The sequence below is a fragment of the Puma concolor genome, chromosome B2 (assembly GCF_028749965.1).
Source record: "Puma concolor isolate L17-30 chromosome B2, mPumCon1.1.hap2, whole genome shotgun sequence".
NCBI lineage: Eukaryota > Metazoa > Chordata > Mammalia > Carnivora > Felidae > Puma > Puma concolor.
The window spans coordinates 9,109,763-9,130,601 of NC_141671.1; the positions used below are offsets into that span (position 1 = coordinate 9,109,763).

The 20,839-nt window shown below is 39.2% G+C and overlaps 1 protein-coding gene and 1 long non-coding RNA gene across 8 annotated transcripts in view; both read right to left on the reverse strand.

Annotated features, from left to right (window-relative positions):
• CDKAL1 (CDKAL1 threonylcarbamoyladenosine tRNA methylthiotransferase) overlaps window positions 1-20,839 on the reverse strand; it is a 705,830-nt gene that overhangs the window by 663,088 nt on the left and 21,903 nt on the right. The window lies entirely within an intron of this gene.
• Window positions 1,008-9,675, reverse strand: LOC147580712 (uncharacterized). The gene is made up of 3 exons (XR_015251028.1): window positions 5,195-9,675; window positions 3,702-4,951; window positions 1,008-3,436 (listed from the first exon to the last, which is right to left on the reverse strand). It is a non-coding gene; the product is annotated as an uncharacterized LOC147580712 (long non-coding RNA).

Consider the following 20,839-nt stretch of genomic DNA (forward strand, 5'->3'; position numbering starts at 1 on the left):
GTATTTGGAGTACTTACTACTGTCAGTGAATATTCAGATGTGACAGTCTTTTTAAAATTATGTCTATTTTATAATTTCCTCCCTTACTAAGGCATGCTTCAAGAAAATTATTCGGAGATGCATTTTCTTGTTCTTTTCCAGTCCTTGACACAGACTGGTGAGGGGTACCATGGACTAACAAGCATATTCAACCAACACAGATTACTGAAATTAAAAAGCTGGAACATATTAACATATCTAGGCCACACAGAAGTGTCATAAGGTAAGATCATCAGCATAAATTAGCACATTATTATAAGGCATCTACAGGAACCAGATAAACTGTACAGGATACATCTTTTTTCATAACAAATATATAATGCTATTTGATTTATTTTAATCACAACTATCATTTGCAGGAAAAGTACTGGTTGTAAAACATCACATTTTACTATGTCAGCTTCCCTGAGAAGCAAATCTGAAATTATGGGGAGAGCCTGGGTGCGGTGGGGTCGGGGAAGGGGGCAGGGTGGAGAAGGGGAATTCTGTGTAAACCATTTGGGGGACACTTAGCTGTCTTTCTCCATTTTGCATTTTTGCAGAAAGAGAGGGTTTATTTGTTGTTGCTGTTGTTGTTCACAAACTGTTTTATTTGAGGGTTTTTTTTTGAGAAGTCATTCTGAGTACATTTTTCTAACTTCCTTATAAAAATCTGAAAACACAAAGTCATTTTCAAAAATAAACCTTTGTCATTTACCAAATCCACAGAATTTTACATCGACACACACACACACACACACACACACACACGCAGACAAGGGGAAAGACTAGACCAGTTTCTCGCTATTTTAAATAATGAAAACACGATGTTCTAATCTCTACAATAATAGTATCCTAAGAGTATGGGGTCTGAAGTATTAAAGTGTCATAGTACATTCATTCTATTTTTCATACTATTCATAGCTCACACAACAGTTGTCAAATACTGGAAGAAAATATCTAAATAATAGTCTTTAGCTACTGGAACAGTTGTTGAATAATCAAATCCTCCTTTAATTATGCATTTTTAAACAAATCAGACAAATCACATATGTATCATATTACTAACATCAACAAAGGCAGCAACAAGAGTGAACATTTAAATACAAGCACATACACTCTCATGAACATAAAACAAACCTCTGCCATGTGTGTCCTCACTTCCCCTAAACGACACACATTGAGTAACTGAAACAGTCACATCAGAGTTATAAGATTTTTTTAATGGAAAAAGAGGCAAACTCTATATTTCTGAGGCTTGTACCTTAAAAAGTGGTATTTAAGGAAAATTAACAGAAATTGAAATGTACAAGCCATGTTAACTTGAAACATGTTCTAGTTTTAAATGAAGGAAACCATGGAAGCACACCCCCAATTGCCTTTGATTTAACCCTGCCCCCAAACAAGAGTCAAACCTTTTCTAATATTGGTAACAGAAGTGTGTTGTGCGTTTCCACTTCCAGTAAAAATTATTGACAAATTCTGTTTATGCTACAAACCAAGGACAGATAGCTCTGACTGGACATAAAAATAACCTCCTCGTACTCTCTTGCTCGGGTCGTACACTGTGTTGGATGCATTATGCTCCATGAATGAACAATCAGGAGGTTTTCACCTAACTGCATGGGAAGTGTATGAACCACATCCTGCTGCATATAAATCCTCACTTCAAATCACATTCCTATTATCTAATTTTTGCATTTCTCACCTGAGAAGCTATTCACAGAACCTACTAGATTCCCCTTTCATCACATTACTGCCAGCAGGAAATTCAAGCAATGACAGATTTTGCTAAATTTTCAAAGGTACTTTTAACATAAAATAACATTCCAGAATGGATAAACCTACGTGGTGTGACCTGAAAGCCACACAAATCATTTATTTATGGCTGTTATGTTTTAATCACTGGATTGTTTTTAGAGGCTTAAAAAAATTAATGGTTCCTGCTATACAAAAGCAACTGTGTTTTCCATGAAACATTAGCTGTCACATTAATACAAGGTTTTATTAATTATACTGGATTATACAGGAGTTTATATCTACAAACTGACTGCTAAATATCTGAATTTCCAAGCCATTTCAAAGTAAAAATGAAACCTGGTCCTAGTAAGCCTTGCGTGAATTAAAGATCCATTTACAAAACAGAAAATTAAATGTAAAAAATATAACCTCAATTTAATACATTTCCAGATAAAACATCCAACACATGTTCTCATCAAAAAGCAAATTAAAAATATTAAGACATAGGTAAACAGTGCCACCTTTTGGTATATCTAGGAATCGAGCTTCTAAATTGTACAAAAACATCTTTAATGCAACACAGATGAAAGAGTATAGCAAGGAATTCAAAGCCCATCAGTTTACAGTTTAATAACGTTAAAGCCTAATAAATAAGCATATTATTTGTCTTTTAAATCATAAATATTTTCAAGAACTAAAACATTACCTCATGTTTACATGTTTTCATTTCAATTTCATGAGGTTTGTAGTACATCACTCCATTAAAAAGAAAACAAAAAAGAAAAAACAAAAAAGACCTGATGAGGCTCAGAAAGTTTTAATGACTGATCCAAACATCCCTCAGTTAAGAATGGTTGAGCCATCACCGGCTCGAAATTGCTGGTTTTTATATTCCCACATGAATTCCTAAAACATATAATAAGTCAAATCCTAGAATTATCCTGTGTCACAATTAATGCACACATTTCTACGCTGTGTAAAATTTTGCAAAACAGTTCTTGTTTTTACAATGTTTTCTGTATACATTTGGAAATCTAGGTTTAAATTCCTACATGAAGAACACACAAACACTGACTACACTCCCGCTGCAGCTCACATACCACAAACACGACAACCAACAATTCTTCACCTAACACAGTATCCTTCCTGTCTCTATGCTACTAGATCAACCTTCACTCAAAACTGCAAAGCCCCGTTTCCCCCCTCCCTGCCCCAGGAAAGAAAGCCTTTGTTTATGGCTTGTGCTTGATGTGCAACTCACCTAAATCACAAGATTAAAAGCTACTGCAAAAGAGATGGAAATGAAAAGCTTCAAATACTCTCCCTAAAGAGTCTTTGCCTTAATTTGACCTCCTATTTAGAGGTTTGTATACCATTTTCAATGTCTTCTGTTTTCACATCTTTCAATGGGTTCCTGTGTGGTGGTGTTAGACTATAACGTATGTATTCTAGAACACCACCACCAGTCCCTTCCTTCATTTTTCTAAGGTAGCTAACTCGGCTCTCACATGAAAAGCAGAAAATATTCCCAATGAGTTTTTGTCTCTGATTCGTGTGTTACCATGAATTTTCCTCAAAATTCACTCAAGGAGCTCTTTACAGAGATTTCAAAATCACAGTTAATAGGATTCCACCTTAAATTACAGCAACTCAATTAAAAAGACAGCGACAGGGGCGCCTGGGTGGCGCAGTCGGTTAAGCGTCCGACTTCAGCCAGGTCACGATCTCGCGTTCCGTGAGTTCGAGCCCCGCGTCGGGCTCTGGGCTGATGGCTCAGAGCCTGGAGCCTGTTTCTGATTCTGTGTCTCCCTCTCTCTCTGCCCCTCCCCCGTTCATGCTCTGTCTCTCTCTGTCCCAAAAATAAATAAACATTGAAAAAAAAAATTTTTTTTTAAAAAATAAATAAAATAAAAAAATAAAAAAAAAGACAGCGACAAGACAACGGCTAATAAGATGGCGGCTAAAATGGTTGCCAGAAACACCTGAAAGAGTCACAGCAGAGGATGAAACATGACCCCATGACCCAGCGCAAGTCAGACCGTAGCGCACAAACGCAGTCCGTGGATCAACCTCACCCCTTACTCACAACGTATTCAAGTGTAAGACGTGCAAGTTGGTAAACTGAGCTACTTCTAAAAATGACGCACAGGGAAGGATTAAGTCAAAACACGCTAAGAGTAAGCTTTTTAGAAGGATTTCCCTTCACCCCACGGCGCCTTCTGCCATATTACAAGGGCTAAATGCTCACCCTCAGGGGTAAACAACATTCTGCATCTTCTCTAGAGACTCTTAATTTCTTTCCTCTATTTCTGAATGGATGAAAAAAGCCCATTTTGAAGGCCCTTAGTTTTATTTCTCTCTGCTTTAGTTCCGGGGAAAAAGGGGGAAAAGGAGGAGAAAGTACCCTTGTCACTGCCGTCCTTATACTCTGCACCCTTACCAATTGTCACAAGGAACTCAACATTTGAATACAAGTAGCACTCCAAGGTCACTGGTGTCTCCCTACAAGTCTCTGGGTATACACACGAATATTTGGAAATAAAGAGAACCAAATTTTAGATTTGAGGGAACATCAACATTTTTTTTTTTAATGTTTATTTTTGAGACGGAGAGAGACAGAGTGTGAGCAAGGGAGGGGCAGAGATAGAGAGAGAGGGAGACAGAATGCAAAGCAGCTCCAGGCTCCGAGCTGTCAGCCCAGAGCCCGAGGCGGGGCCTGAATTCACAAACTGCAAGATCATGACCTGCGAAGACGAAGACGCTCAACCGACTGAGCCACCCAGGCGCCCCGGGAACATCAGCATTTCTAACACTGAATCCAATCCCATTACATTGAAGGCAATTACTGCTTGCAGTTTCATCAGGATGGATTAAATTAGATTTCTGATTCGATATAATTTGTAGTGTCCATGTCAGGAAAAGTGATAGTATGAGGACCTTATCCAAGACCTGCCAAGACTATGCAGACTGGAGTTGACAGACACCGAAATAGGATTGTACTGAAAACTCTAGGGATTTTCTCTCTCTCTCTCTCTCTCTCTCTCTCTCTCGCTCACTCACACACACACAATTTATTTAACCTTTAGAATATACTTTAAAGTTTTATTCTGCTATAAAGACAAGAATAAGAAACTTACTTCGAGATAGCCAAAATATCATTTTTATTTGTTCACTAATTCACTTAAAAGAACACCTGAAGGGGCGCCTGGGTGGCGCAGTCGGTTAAGCGTCCGACTTCAGCCAGGTCACGATCTCGCGGTCCATGGGTTCGAGCCCCGCGTCAGGCTCTGGGCTGATGGCTCGGAGCCTGGAGCCTGTTTCCGATTCTGTGTCTCCCTCTCTCTCTGCCCCTCCCCCGTTCATGCTCTGTCTCTCTCTGTCCCAAAAATAAATAAAAAACGTTGAAAAAAAAATTAAAAAAAAAAAAAAAGAACACCTGAATTCCTATTTTGTGCCAGGTCCTGTGCTTAATGGTAATAATGATAATCCACTGAACACTTTGCACATGCTAACATTTAATCTTTGGGGGAAAAACTACTGTTGTCTTCATTAAGTACAGACAGATACTGAAGTACAGAGACACTGTCTTTTGTCCAAAGTCATACAGCTAATCCATGGCCATAGCCAGGTCTTACACTCTAGCCAATGATAATAGGGGCTACTGTCTGCTCCTAAAAATTAAGTGACAGTTGTCTCTGAGATGTCAAAGGTAAAGATGGCTAAGATAGGAGGAACTCACTCACTATGGGAGAGACATGGGAAACAGACAAATTACCCTAAGAAGGAACTAACAGAGGGACTTCTCTCTGCCTCTAAGCCAGGGGAACATACCAGCAGCAGTGCAAGCAGACTTAGGGTAAATACAGGCATCAGGATCGAAATGATCAAGTTTAGTTGATCTAATATGCAGAGTCACGACTGTTATACACACGCACACAAACACACAAACAGGCCCTTAAGTCACCCGTATATATCACCTGCATGAATCTATGTACAAAAATTCTTACCAACGCTTAAATTTGACAAGCACCAGGCTACAATAGAGGAAGGACCAGAAGGAAGTCTGCAGATTGCCCAGACATTCGAATCACTTCCGCTGAAATTAACCATCAAACACATGTGGGTCAAGTGGGAACGGTGGGAAATTTTAAAGGGCTGTAGTTTACTGCCTTCTCATTTCACATTAAGCCTCATTAACCTTAAATATGTTAACAGATTTGAGGATTAATTTGAGGATTAATGGGCTACTCAAGATGCATCTTACGCAAAGATTCGTTTTGAGAAAGTACGCAAGCGACGTAATGGCAGAGGTAACAAATGTTTGTCCTCAGAGGCAAAAACTCCCACCTTAGTAGGCTCCCGTGGGCGAGAGGGCAACCACCACATTCTAGAACATGCACAGTCAGGGCTAGAGAGCTATGAAGATGTCAAGCAATGAGTCGGTGAATGAGTCATTTCACATCTGGTCTCCAGCATACATGTTGCAAGCAGATTGCACAGGATCCGTGCTGCCTCCGAGAAGGTCAACTTGTCCAATTCTTATATAAACACTACTACACACTTTTAAAAGTAGTAAATCAGAAAAAATAAGGTGTTAACAAATTTAATAACTTCTAATAATTTTATAAGAGGACTATTTGTAACATGAAAATCACTTTTCATATGTATTATAGGGGCAGTGATCATGTAATATAATACTGCCATCTATTGTCCAAGAGCTAAAAATACACCACATCTTTAATCCAAACTCACTAAATTTTTAAAGGCCCAAAAGAGCCCACACTATTTTACACATGCAAGTGTCAACATCTCAAAAAAAGGTTCTTCCCAAAAGTCAAGAACAGTAACACAAAAAACAGATTTTTAAGTGTAGCTTCCCTGGTAATTTATCATTTACCCTTGAGAAAGAAAGATGAAAAGAAAGGCAAGGACAGAAGGAGGGAGGGAGGGACAGAGAAAGAGAGAGAGAAAGAGAGAAAGAAAGAGAAAACTAAAACTTAGCCAGACTATTTCTGAATACACTATCCAAAAAAAGTTTTACAAAATCTCAAAAGGTAATTTGAATCATTGAACAACAATTAAGCAAGTATGAAATTTCTGAAAATCTCTAGCCTATGTTGATTTTTGTCTCCTAAAAAAGTCTAAAAATTAAAAGTAGGAAAAAAAATTTTTAATACCAGAACAACAGCAATTCTAAAGACTAGTCTTCTTAAAACAATTCAGCACTCCATAGTAGTTTGTTTACAAAAAAACAACTACACATGAAGTATTAGTAACACCTACATGTTACAAGAAGTAACATATAGACAAGAGTCTATATAGACAAGAAGTCTAAGTAACTTGGAAAGGTCAGGCCAAAAGTGGAACAGAATGTTGGGGCGCCTGGGTGGCTCAGTCGGTTGAGCGTCCGACTTCGGCTCAAGTCATGATCTCGCGGTCCGTGAGTTCGAGCCCCGCGTCGGGCTCTGTGCTGACAGCTTGGAGCCTGGAGCCTGTTTCAGGTTCTGTGTCTCCCTTTCTCTCTGCCCCTCCCTCACTCATGTTCTGTGTGTGTGTGTGTGTGTGTGTGTGTGTGTGTGTGTGTGTGTGTGTGTCTCTCTCTCTCTCTGTCAAAAATAAACATTAAAAAAAAAATTCAAAAGTGGAACAGAAGGAAACAGGATATTCAAGTTGCCAAAGACAATTAAAAAGATAAACGTTTCCCACATCTACTACAAAGAAAACTTAAAGAGTTTAAATTTTTTTCAAAATAAGTTACCACATGAGTTTTTAACTATTACTGGTATTTCACTTCAGATGTGATATCAGACTAAGAAAAATTATGACCTAGCACCAATACATTGTAGAACGCACAAGAATGAGCTAGACTTTCTCTTCATCTGTTTAAAAGGCGAAGATTCTAATCAACCATGCACGTTCACTCTCAATAAGGGAAGTAATATCTGGGATTAAAGAAAAGTTGTCACTACTTAATCTGTATAGATAATTCACAGTTTAGTACAAGATCAAAACGAGTGACTGTGCTACTTAGTAAACTGTTGGTTCAAACACATGGAGTTTTTGTGCTTCACGTAATGAAAGAGATTCTTGGGCCAACAAGATGAAAATTAACAGAAACTGAAGATCTCCATGCCCCATTTAAAGAAGGGAGAAGAACACTAGAACATAGAGATCATAAAAATTAGCATGCGTTCTATTTTTTATCACAGTGATGAGGAGTCCCAACATCCTGTTAAAATGTATTAAAAACATCGTTTGGAAATGTTAGGTTTCACGGAAGCATCAGAAACTGTTAGCATATCAAATTTAAAGTTTCAGGGACTAGGGGCACCTGGGTGGCTCAGTCGGTTGAGCATCCGACTTCGGCTCAGGTCATGATCTCGCGGTCTGTGAGTTCGAGCCCCGCGTCGGGCTCTATGCTGACAGCTCAGAGCCTGGAGCCTGCTTCAGATTCTGTGTCTCCCTCTCTCTCTGCCCCTTCCCTGCTCATGCTCTGTCTCTCTCTGTCTCAAAAATAAATAAAAACTTAAAAAAAAAATTTAAAGTTTCAGGGACTTGAGCAGAGAATGCTATTCAGTTCTTAGAATATAAAGCATAATGTAATTCCCTACGTAATGAAATTTAATGTAATTAGTCGTCCTGGACTCATTTTAAAATGAAGACCACCTCTTTACAAGACCCTCTGGGTAAAATGAGTAAATAGTATGGGTAAATAAAATCTAAGTTATACTACATTAAATTTGTTTAAAATTTTAAAAAAAGTTATAGGACACACATTGATCACAATATGCCATGTAAGCTAAACAGTATCTTCACCACAATGCTTTCGTTAAGAGGTACACACGCTGGGCTCCATTTTCAGGGGATATAACCTTCTAGAGGGGACAAGTTATACATAACATTCAGCAATCAATTATACGTATCAATGGCCCTCACAGTGAAGCATTTTTAAGACTAAATTACATATGAATGGTTTTTCCGTTCCATCTGTCCACATCCTTCCAAGTGATGGAGAGTCTCTTCGTCAATATGTACGTACAACAAACACGCACCCCACACGGGCTAATTCTCTTACACTTTTAATTCTCTTCAAACCAGTTCTCAGCTACTCCCACTTTCAAAATCCTGTTTTAACTCCTTTGGCTTGCTCTTCCTCTTCCCCAACTTGGATCAGTGCGTCTTTTACTTTGTTGGCATTCCCAGTCCACTGTCTAACAAAAGGGAAATGTGTGAAGGGCAGATCTTTACTCCGTTCCTTCTGAGATCAGAAGACAATTTTTCCTAGCTCAAGCCAGCCGTTCCAGAACACCAAGCACAGGATTCCAAAATTTCACCCTCCTAGAACACGAGGTCAGGTCAAAAAGAGGCTGTCTAGTTCGGACATTTACGGTTCCAATCAACAGCCCACTGTTCATGATACAGGCTGTGCCTGGAGGTCTCATTTCACACACAGCTCTCTCCAAATTCCTTTCTCGTGTCAAATCCTAACACTGCGAGTTGCTCGGTTTTGTTGTCTCCTACCCTGGAAAGCTGAACTTTTTGGAGATTCGGTAGAAAGAATACAGCTCTGCGTTCCAATAACAACAGTCATCCATTCCAGAATAGGGGACGTCTCCTTTATTTTTTTTTTTGAAGTCACATCCTGACTTAGACCCTGTGCTGTCAGATCCCTCATACCAAGTCAGCCATTAGAATTCTCAACTTTCTATGTGAATATTGGCAAAAATAACCAAAAAATATTAAGACTTATGAAGAATACCCCTAGTGGTTCATGCAAATAACCTAATACATGAATATGTCCATAGTAACCAGGCAGGGAAAGTAAAACTGCAAATTACTGGCAAGGTGAGGAAGTTCTTTTAAATAATTACCTTAAGCCTATAGTTTTCCAGCATACGGGATGTATATAAAAAGTTAAAGCTTGGGGCGCCTGGGTGGCGCAGTCGGTTAAGCGTCCGACTTCAGCCAGGTCACGATCTCACGGTCCGTGAGTTCAAGCCCCGCGTCAGGCTCTGGGCTGATGGCTCAGAGCCTGGAGCCTGTTTCCAATTCTGTGTCTCTCTCTCTCTCTGCCCCTCCCCCGTTCATGCTCTGTCTCTCTCTCTGTCCCAAAAATAAATAAACGTTGAAAAAAAAAAAATTTTAAAAAAAAAAAAAGGGGGGGGCCTGGGTGGCGCAGTCGGTTAAGCGTCCGACTTCAGCCAGGTCACGATCTCCCGGTCCGTGAGTTCGAGCCCCGCGTCAGGCTCTGGGCTGATGGCTCAGAGCCTGGAGCCTGTTTCCGATTCTGTGTCTCCCTCTCTCTCTGCCCCTCCCCCGTTCAGGCTCTGTCTCTCTCTGTCCCAAAAATAAATAAACGTTGAAAAAAAAAAAAATTTTTTTAAAAAAAAAAAGTTAAAGCTTATAAAATTAGCCTGAAATGCCCACATGAGAAGGAAAGTTAACAGACTAACAGATATAGTTCCTATTTTAATGTGCAAAAGACCCCTTTTCCTCTTAAAAAAAAAAAAAAACCCTACGTTTAACATTGAGCTTTAGAATAATGCTAAGATTCAACTATATCCATAAGCTGATGGTCACCCTTGTATGTACTACAGTCTGCAAATCATCAGAACAGAATTTATTTTCACTATAATTTCCAGACAGACTTCAGAATCTTCGGATAAAAGGCATCGCCTTTGGCTACAGGATAAAGAATTCCTCCAAGGAAACTCTAGGTAACACTTAGAAAAATGTCCTATTCAGCACATAACTTAATACCTCATTGTAAATACTCGTTACCAGTATGTGTAATTTAAGTCAGAAACCTAAATGTCAGGATATTTTTAAGTAATTCTTTAAAAGCCTGGTAAACAAAGTCTTTGTTCTCTTTTTATCTTCAGGTACTATCCATATAAAATTAGCAACAGACATGAACATGTTTTATGAGCTATAACACACTGTACACATATAAACAGCAGTGGTGATGGTTAAGGAATAAGAAGGCTACCTTAAAGAGGTATATGTGGGGGCGCCCGGGGGGCTCAGTCTGTTAAGCGTCTGACTTCGGCTCAGGTCATGATCTCACGGCTTGTGGGTTCAAGCCTCGTGTCAGGCTCTACACTGACAGCTCAGAGCCTGGAGATGCCTCAGATTCTGTGTCTCCCTCTCTCTCTGCCCTTCCTCTGCTCACGCTGGCTCTCTCTTTCTCTCTCAAAAAATAAATATTTTTTAAAAATTTTTTAATAAAAAAATAAAGAGGCAAGAGTTGTACACTAAGAAAGCTGATGAGTTTTCAATGAATTCCACTAGAGATTCTAGAACAGAAACATCGAGTGTTTTATTTAGTGGTTGTGGAGAGGGGCAAATGGGTGAAGGGGAGAGGAGATACAGGCTTCATTAAGGACTGAGTGGGTCACAGGAAGGAAAGGCACAGCATAGGGAACGCAGTCAATGGTCTTGTAACAGCGTTGTATGGTGACAGGTGGGAGCCACGCTGGTGTTGAGAACAGCGGGACACAGGGAGCCATCGAATCACTAAGCTGTACAGCTGACATTAACGCAACATGCGTGCCAAATAAAACTTTAAAAAATCTTTCTGGAAACGGAGCACCAGTATTTGCCCTATTACTGTGAAAATTAAATGAGGGAACAGAGAGAAGGCCCTTGGCCTGGGCCCAGCACATGGTAAAGCCCGAATGCACATAGGTAATTACTGCTGTTGATCAAAACAGAAAAGCAAAAAGATGATGATGTCATATTTATGTTCCCCCTGGGGGGTGACTTCACACTGATGACAAAGGAGGTGGACCCGGGCCACGTGGCTCTCAGCTCCCAGTGCCATCTTTAACTAAAGTAACAGCTTACTTCCACTGCACTGAAATTAAGAAACTGAGCATACTCCTGCGGTATGGATTCCAGTGGTACGTATCCCCCCTTTCTCTCACCTCTAGAAAGAGAAAAAGAGGAAGACAGACAGACAGACAACCAGCCTTCTAACAGTATTGCACTTAAAACAGTCCTAAAAGTCGTGCAGGAGAAATATTAAAATGCTGGGCAGCAAAAAATAAAAAATAAAAAACACCCAGTAAAACCTATCTAATAATAGGTTTCCACACTGACCTGCCTTTAAAGTATCAAGTTTGAGAGACTACACGGTATAACAGGAGCCTTTAAAGTATCAAGTTTGAGAGACTACACAGTATAACAGGCTGTGCTGACAGCAGCCATGTCTCAAGGCCCACTCTAGCATACATCAGTTGGGTGAAGGTGTATAGATCACGTCTCCCTTCTCCCAGCCTCAATCTCCTGGTCTTAAAATATGGAGTCACCTCCCACCAAAGTTATTTCATCTGATGCTTGCAATAACTTCTGTGAAATGCCTAACACACAGTACACTTTCAACCAATTCAACTCCCTTGCCTGGAAATGTGTACAAAAACCCTGATTTCACATAGGTGACATAATATTTTGTGCCTTTTTTTTTTTTTTTTTTTTTTTTTTGAGAGAGACAGAGCACAAGCGAGGGAGAGGCAGAAAGATAGAGAAAGAGAGACACAGAATCCAAAGCAGGCTCCAGGCTCTGAGCTGTCAGCACAAAAAACCCGACACGGAGCTCGAACTCACAAACCGTGAGATAATGACCTGAGCCGAATTCAGATGCTTAGCCCACTGAGCCACCCAGGTGCCCCTGACTAATTCTAAGAGAAGTAAAATATAAACTTTTCATTTAGTTTCATCTTGACGAAGGTGGAGGTCTGCTTTTTCAGAATCCCACACAATTAGTCTACTTATCTTAATATCTTTTATTATATATATATAAGCTCAAGATATTAATGTGAAATGTCATGGTAACCAGTTTTTTTTTTTTTTTTTTACATTTTATTTATTTTTGATAGAGAAAGAAAGAGCACAAGTGGGGGAGGGGCAGAAAGAGACGGAGACACAGAATCCGAAGTAGGCTCCAGGCTCCAAGCTGTCAGCACAGAGCCCGACGCAGGGCTCGAACCCACAAACTGCAAGATCATGACCTGAGCCAGTCAGACGCTCAACCAACTGAGCCACCCAGGCACCCCAATTCTTAAAACAGATAAAAAACAGGCAAAGAAACTTTACGTGCATTCATACTTTAATTATGTACAAATGTGATTTCCAAAAACTCCAAGTACAAACACAAAAATCTAGCTTTAATGTCCTTAAAATTCTACTGACCCTCAAGTGTGGCCCTTGAATGTATTCTTGACACAAACATCTGCATAGATGAATCTAACATATCCCATTAATCTCTCTGAAAATTTAAAGCTATTTCTTTTGTTTTGTTTTGTTTTTGTTTTTTGAGAGAGCATAAGCCGGGAAGGGGTAGAGAGAGGGGGACTGAGGATCCAAAGGAGGCTCTGTGCTGACAGCAGCGAGCCCAATGTGGAGCTCGAACCCACAAACCGTGAGATGGTGACCTTAGCCAAAGTTGGATGCTCAACCGACTGAGCCACCCAGACGCTCCTAAAAAACTATTTCAAGTTAAACGGCCAGGTCCAGGAAATATGCTTATACTTCAGACATTCAATTCTAATATTATCTCCTATGCCATATAAACTACTACTTATTTCTACAAGGAGATTCATTTTCTTAATTCAAATCTAAAATGTTATATTCTGATGGATGCAAAAATCCTCAACAAAATATTAGCAAAATGAATCCACTAATATATTTTTAAAAAAATCATACACCACAATCAAGTAGAATTTGTTCCTGGGTTACAAAGGTACTTCAATATTCAGAAAACAATCGACAATCAACATGATATGTCACATCAATAAAAGGAAGTATAAAAATCATGTGATCATTTCAATAGATGCAGAAAAAGCATTCGACAAAGTGCGACATCCATTCATGATAAAAACCCTCTCTCAGAGAGGTCTAGAAAGAACATACGTCAATATAATAAAGTCCATATATGACAAACCCACAGCCAACATCATACTCAATGTTGAAAAACTGAGAGCTTTTCCCCTGAGATCAGGAATAAAACAAGAATGTGCTCACTGAGCACTCTTACTCAACATAGTACTGGAAGTCCTAGCCACAGCACTCCGACAACACAAAGAAATAAAAAGCATGCAAATTGGTAAGGAAGAAGTAAAACTCTATTTGCAGAGGACATGATACTCTATAGAGAAAACCCAGAAGACTCCACCAAAAAACTACCAGAACTGATGAATGAATTCAATGAAGTCACAGGATACAAAGCCAACGTAGAGAACTCGGTTGCATTTCTACACACTAATAATGAAGCAGCAGACAGTCAAAGTTTAAAAAATCCCACTTCAACTGCATCAAAAACAATAATGTATGTACAAGCAAACTTAACCAAAGAGGCAAAAAAAAAAATCTGTACTCTGAAAACTATAAAACACGGATGAAAAAAATTCAAGACAACGTAAAGACATGGAAAGACATTCCATGCTCATGGGTTGGAGAAACAAATGTTAAAATGTCCAAACCAATCTACAGATTTGGCTACAGCCAAAGCAATCTACAGCTTTAATGCAATCCCTATCAAAAATACCAGTAGCATTTTTCACAGAACTAGAATCAATCCTATAATTTGTGTGGAACCACAAAAGACCCCCAAAAGCCAAAGAGACCTTGGAAAATAAATATGAAACTGGAGGTATTACAATTCCAGGTTTCAAGTTATATGACAAAGCAGTAATAATTAAAACAGTAGAATACTGGCATAAATATACACAAATAAACCAATGGAACAGAACAGAAAACCCAGAAATTAAACCCACAATTATATGGTGAACTAATCTTCAACAAAAGAAGAATAAATATCCAGTGGGAAAAACACAGTCTCATTAACAAATGGTGCTGGGAAAACTGGACAGCAGCACACTGAAGAATGAAGCTGGACCACTTTCTTTCACTATCCACAAAAGTAAACTCAAAACAGATGAAAGACCTAGATGTGAGACCTGAAACCATAAAAATCCTTGAAGAGAGTACAGGCAGTAATTTCTTTGACATCAGCCATAGCACCATTTTTCTAGATAGATGTCCTGAAGCAAGGGAAATAAAAGCAAAAATAAACAAGGGACTACATCAAAATAAAAAACCTTTTCCATAGCAAATGAAACAATCAGCAAACTGAAAGGCAGCCTACAGAATGGAGTAAGATATTTGCAAATGATATTTCCAATAAAAGGTTAGTATCCAAAATATATAAAGAACTGATAGAACTCAATACCCAAAAAACAAATAATCCAATTAAAAAATGGGCAGAAGATATGATTAGACATTACTCCAAAGATAACATACAGACTGTCAAGAGATACATCAAAAGATGCTCAACATCACTTATCATCAGGGAAATGCACCTCAAAATGACATAAGCTATCACCTCACACCCATCACAATGGCTAAAGTCAAAAACACAAGAAACAACCAGTGTTGGCGAGGATGGAAAGAAAAAGGAACCTTCCTGCACCGTTGGTTGGCATGCAAACTGGTGCAGCCACTCTGGAAAAGAATGTGGAGGTTCCTCAAAAACTTAAAAACAGAACTACCCTATGATCCAATAATCACATTCCTGGGTATGTACCCAGAAAATATGCAAACACTAATTCAAAGGGATACATGTACCCCTACATTTATTGGAGCATTATTGACACAAGCCAAACTATGGAAGCAGCCCAAGTGTCCATCAAATGATGAATGGATAAAGAAGAGGTGGTGCATACTTACAGTGGAGTATTATTCAGCCATACAAAAGAACGAAATCTTGCCATTTACAGCAACATGGACAGAGCCAGAGAGCATAATGCTAAGCGAAATAAATCAGAAAAAGACACCATATGATCTCACTCATTTGCGGAATTCAAGAAACAAAACAGAAGAGCGAAGAAAAAAAGGAAGAAAGAGACAAACCACGAAACAGACGCAACTATAAAGAACAAACTGATGGTCACCAGAAGGGAAGTGGGTGGCAGGACAGGTGAAATAGGTGATGAGGATGAAAGAGTACACTTCGCCTGATAAAAAATAAATGTTATTCCGACCTGACATTATCACAAAGCATTTCTAAAATATAAATTGTAAAAGCTCTTTTAATAAAGCAGGTCCTAAAATACATTAACAGCTTGACCATTTACTAAAACAGCTTCTAAGATGTAACACATGATATGAAGCTTTTTCCTTTGCCAATAAATTTCTCACCTGCTGGAATCCACGTATACTTCATTTTTTCATGTCTTCATATGTCCTAGCACCACAGCCTCTAACACACATCATGTTCAGACAACACTTGCTGAATGAATAAATGGTATACAAATATACAAAGGAACTATCAAGAACTGTCAAACCTAATTTAAAAATCATTTCTCTGGAGTACCGGGGTGGCTCAGTTGGTTAAGTGTCCAACGCTTGACTTTGGCTCAGGTCGTGATCTCACTGTCACGAGATTGAGCCCTGTGTCTGGCTCCACACTGGGCATAGAGCCTACTTAAGAGTCTCTCTCCCACTCCCACATTCATACACACACGACGCACACGCACTGTTTTCAAAAAAGTGGAATGAAATAAAAATGATTTCTCTGAAACTGGGGGCACCCAAGCTAAACACTCTATTCTGAACTATGTAGGCTTATCACAAATATTCTGTACATATAACTCACATTATTCTCATCTGTCTATGAACTAAAACTTCAGTCGAGGGCCTTGCAATGGACTTTTTTTCCACTAAACCAAAAAGCACATGCTACTTTCATTCACAGCAAGCACAGCTACAAAGTAAACAACGTCTCTCTCCAGCATCTCTCTCTCCCTCCAATGTAGCTCTATCTAAAATATCTCTAATACAGCTCTACCTAAATGAGAGCTGTCTCTAAAGTCATCACCTTGGGAGACCATGCCTTTATTCCACTACTGGAATATACAAGCAACTGGTTATGAATTCTTTGATGAAATTATAGTTGTGAGAGTCTGAAGCGATCCAAAAAGCATACATATCGCTGCTATAAACATTTTTGAAAACTCTTCTGTAACAGTTTTCAGAATCAATTAAGATAAAAAATGTCTTACTTTTAACTAAAACAGCATGGCTCAACATCATATCACATACTTTATTTATTACTTAGTGGCTTCAAATGACCTGTGACCATTCTAACCTCAAATGCACTCTGAAGATAATGAAGATCTGCCACGAATGAGGACACTGAAAATACTTTCCCAACATCTCCAAAGAAATAATCCAAGAACATTAACCAAAGGCAGCCTTACTGGGGGAAAAAAGTTCAGTCTACAGAAACTGCTTACTTGAAGAAACAACACTCATGGAATGTATGCATTCAAAACATATTTCTTTTAAAAGCCATGGTGTCTACAGGGACAGTTTCACCGTTTTCCATGACGCTAACTGTATACATGCATCCATGTACCCATGATGCAACCGACTGTTCTGAATTTTAGGGAATGTCATCAATTCTCCTCAGTAGGCTTCATTCTTTGAAATGAAAAACTAGCAGGCACTATTTTGTAAGTTATGAACCACCTTTTCTCTCAAAATAAAAAGGGTCTGAAAGAAGCAATGAACAAGAGTTAACTGCTCTAAGTAAGCCTCTTTGAAATTTTACTATAGAATAATTATATTCCTGGATTCACACAGTTAAAAGCAATTTCAAGTATATACTCACATAATCTCTTTTGTCTCCAAATAGTAAAAATATCTACTACCGGTAACTGAGAGCTAATTTCGAATTTATTGTATACTGTTTTCAGTAATCTCGGTGTTCATTTTACATAATCTATATCTTATGCCTATTTTGCATCAATTATACAGTTAAAAAAACATTTTAGGTCTATATTTGATTAATAAAACATTTAAAATTATTTAGCAATAATAATTTATATAAACTCCCACTATTCCACAATAATGAAAGACGACGGCTAGCACAAACAATCCACCCATCATTCATCTCATATATTTAATATAAGTATAAAATCTGTAGAGATTTCTTTTAAAAAAAAAATTTTTTTTTTTTTAATTTTTTTTTTCAACGTTTATTTATTTTTGGGACAGAGAGAGACAGAGCATGAACGGGGGAGGGGCAGAGAGAGAGGGAGACACAGAATCGGAAACAGGCTCCAGGCTCTGAGCCATCAGCCCAGAGCCCGATGTGGGGCTCGAACTCCCGGACCGCGAGATCGTGACCTGGCTGAAGTCGGACGCTTAACCGACTGCGCCACCCAGGCGCCCCAAAAAAAATTTTTTTTTAATGTTCATTCATTTTTGAGAGAGACAGAGCATGAGAGAGGGAGGGGCAGAGAGAGGGAGACACAGAATCCGAAGCAGGCTCCAGGCTCTGAGCTGTCAGCACAGAGCCCGACATGGGGCTCGAACTCACCAAATGCGAGATCATGACCTGAGCCGAAGTCAGACACTCAACTGACTGAGCCACCCAGGCACCCCAGAGATTTCCTTTCTAAATGTTTTACAGCAGCTACTATCGTTCATACTTTCTGGGCCTACAGCACCTGACCAGTGAGAAAAGGGACTCTATAGTCCACTACAGGCAAGCCAGACTAGAATTAAACACAGACTATAAATTTCTAAAGCGGGGACAATCAACAGGACATAAAGTTAGTACAAATACATACAAGTAATGAAACTATATAAAAGTAGTACACCACATTAATAAAAGAAACAAATTTCAATTTATTATCTCTTTTTACTATTTCCCAAATAAGAAGTTAAAATTGGGGGCACCTCGGTGGCTCAGTGGGTTGAGCATCCAACTCTCGATTTCAGCTCAAGTATGATCCCAGGTCCTGGGATCGAGCCCCATGTCAGGCCCCACACTGAGCATAGAGCCTGCTTAAGATTTTCTCTCTCCCTCAAAAGAAAAAAAGAAAAAAAAAGATTTTCTCTCTCCCTCTACCCCTTTTCCCTCTCACATGCACTCTCTCTTTAAAGCAAAAAATTAAAAATTAAAAAAAGGCTAAAGCTGGATATACATAACAAAACTTGGTATTCTTGTGTAAATGCATCAGGACTATTTTACTTTTTATCACTTAGAACAGTACTGTAATAAGATCAAATACAAAATTCTAATGGACTAAAATTAAAATTATAATGTGTTAGATATTTAACACTACCTAGAAGTCAAGCTCATTTTTTTTAATGTTTTAGGAAATTATCTTACAGACTATTGTCTTAATATTCTGCACCATCAGAATGTATCAAGGCAAACCCACGCTAACTTACACTAAAATTTACTAACGAATCCAGAAGGATAATCCTTTTATTTTTTTGAGAAATCATTCTAAAAACACATTTTGAGTACTTTTATCTAAAGAACAAAATTATTAAGGCTGATTCTGCGGTCTAAAGGACAAGTTATCAAAAACTCAGAGTTAAGACATTAGGATCATTGAGTTGCTGAAGGAAACACCACTAGGAAAGAAGTTTCCAATCTTCCCATATCCTCACAGGCCATCTTGAGGCTAAGACTTTGCCAATCACACAGGCATAGGCAACAGTGGTCAAGAGCAGTGTTCTGGGGTGACAAGAGACTTCACTGTCCGTGTGATTTAAGGTAGGACACAACCTCTCCATTCTCGTCTGTATAGTCAAGTCAGGATGCCAATATTTCCACATCTCCCAAAGGCTAAGCAAGGTGACATACATAAGGCACCAGGCCAGTGCCTGTCACAAAATATCAAATCATGGCCCCATTCACTATACATGCTGACAGACACAGTAATGTAGACACGACATGTGCCGGTTTCCACATATACATACTTCCTAGCTCCGTCCACTGACAGCTCCTAGACACATGGACACTTCACAGTGGCAATGAGCTCACCTACTGCCCACAAAGCTCGTCTGGCTCAAAACACCATTCTTTTACCGAAAGGGATCAGGACTCCCTGGAAAAATGGTTGCTTCCAAGGCTGGGGAAGGGAAAATATGAGACGAGCACATCTTGTGGCGGCAGACAAGAGAAAGAACGGGGGCTTGTTGAGAAAACACAGGAGCCATCTTGACAAGGTCCTACGGCCAAATTGGAGCAGACGAGCGGCAAAATAACAACAGTATTGGACTACAACCCACAGGAACGACAAACAAGCATGTAAATCCATGCCAATATATGTAAATAAAACCAGGGAGAAAGGGTCGTCCTTACAGGAGAATTCCAATTAATAAGCGTAAGAAAGGAAGAAACAGTGAATCACCATTTAACAAACAGTAATGACTGCTGCAGACACGATCCATGGACACAAATTTTCAGACACTGAAACTAGCAGAGAAATGTTGGGGGGAAACAGGAGATCTATTCATTACAATGAAAAAAACGGCAACTTGACTGTGGAGAAGTCTAGCAGACGTGGCCCTCTGGTTATAAGACATATCAACTCATTATCGACTCCCGGATATGATGCACTGAGAACTCAATGTGCTCTTCTTGCCAAGAATGCATACATAACCGGATTCTGATCAGGAGAAGACACCCAACAAACCCAAGTTGAGGGACATTCTACAAAACAACCAATAACTGTTAATCAGCTTTCCTCAGCAGTCCATAGACATAAAAGACAAGGAACAAGAGAGGAACTATCAACTGGCGGAGACTAAGGAGCCATTACAAATAAATGTAAAGTGAGATGCTAGACCGGGTCCTGGAACAGAAGAACGTCAATGGGGAAACTGGCAGAAATCAAACAAGATGTGCAGTTTAGGTAACAGTACTGCACTAATGTTAACCTCCTAGTTTATTAATTCTAGCTTAATTATGTAAGATGCCAGTACTAGAGGAAACTGGGTAAAGGACATATGCAAACTGTCATATTACTACTTTTCTGTAAGTCTAAATTTATTTCAAAGTAGTTTTTTTATTTTTTTTTTTTATTTTTTTTTCAACGTTTATTTATTTTTGGGACAGAGAGAGACAGAGCATGAACGGGGGACGGGCAGAGAGAGAGGGAGACACAGAATCGGAAACAGGCTCCAGGCTCTGAGCCATCAGCCCAGAGCCCGACGCGGGGCTCCAACTCCCGGACCGCGAGATCGTGGCCTGGCTGAAGTCGGACGCTTAACCGACTGC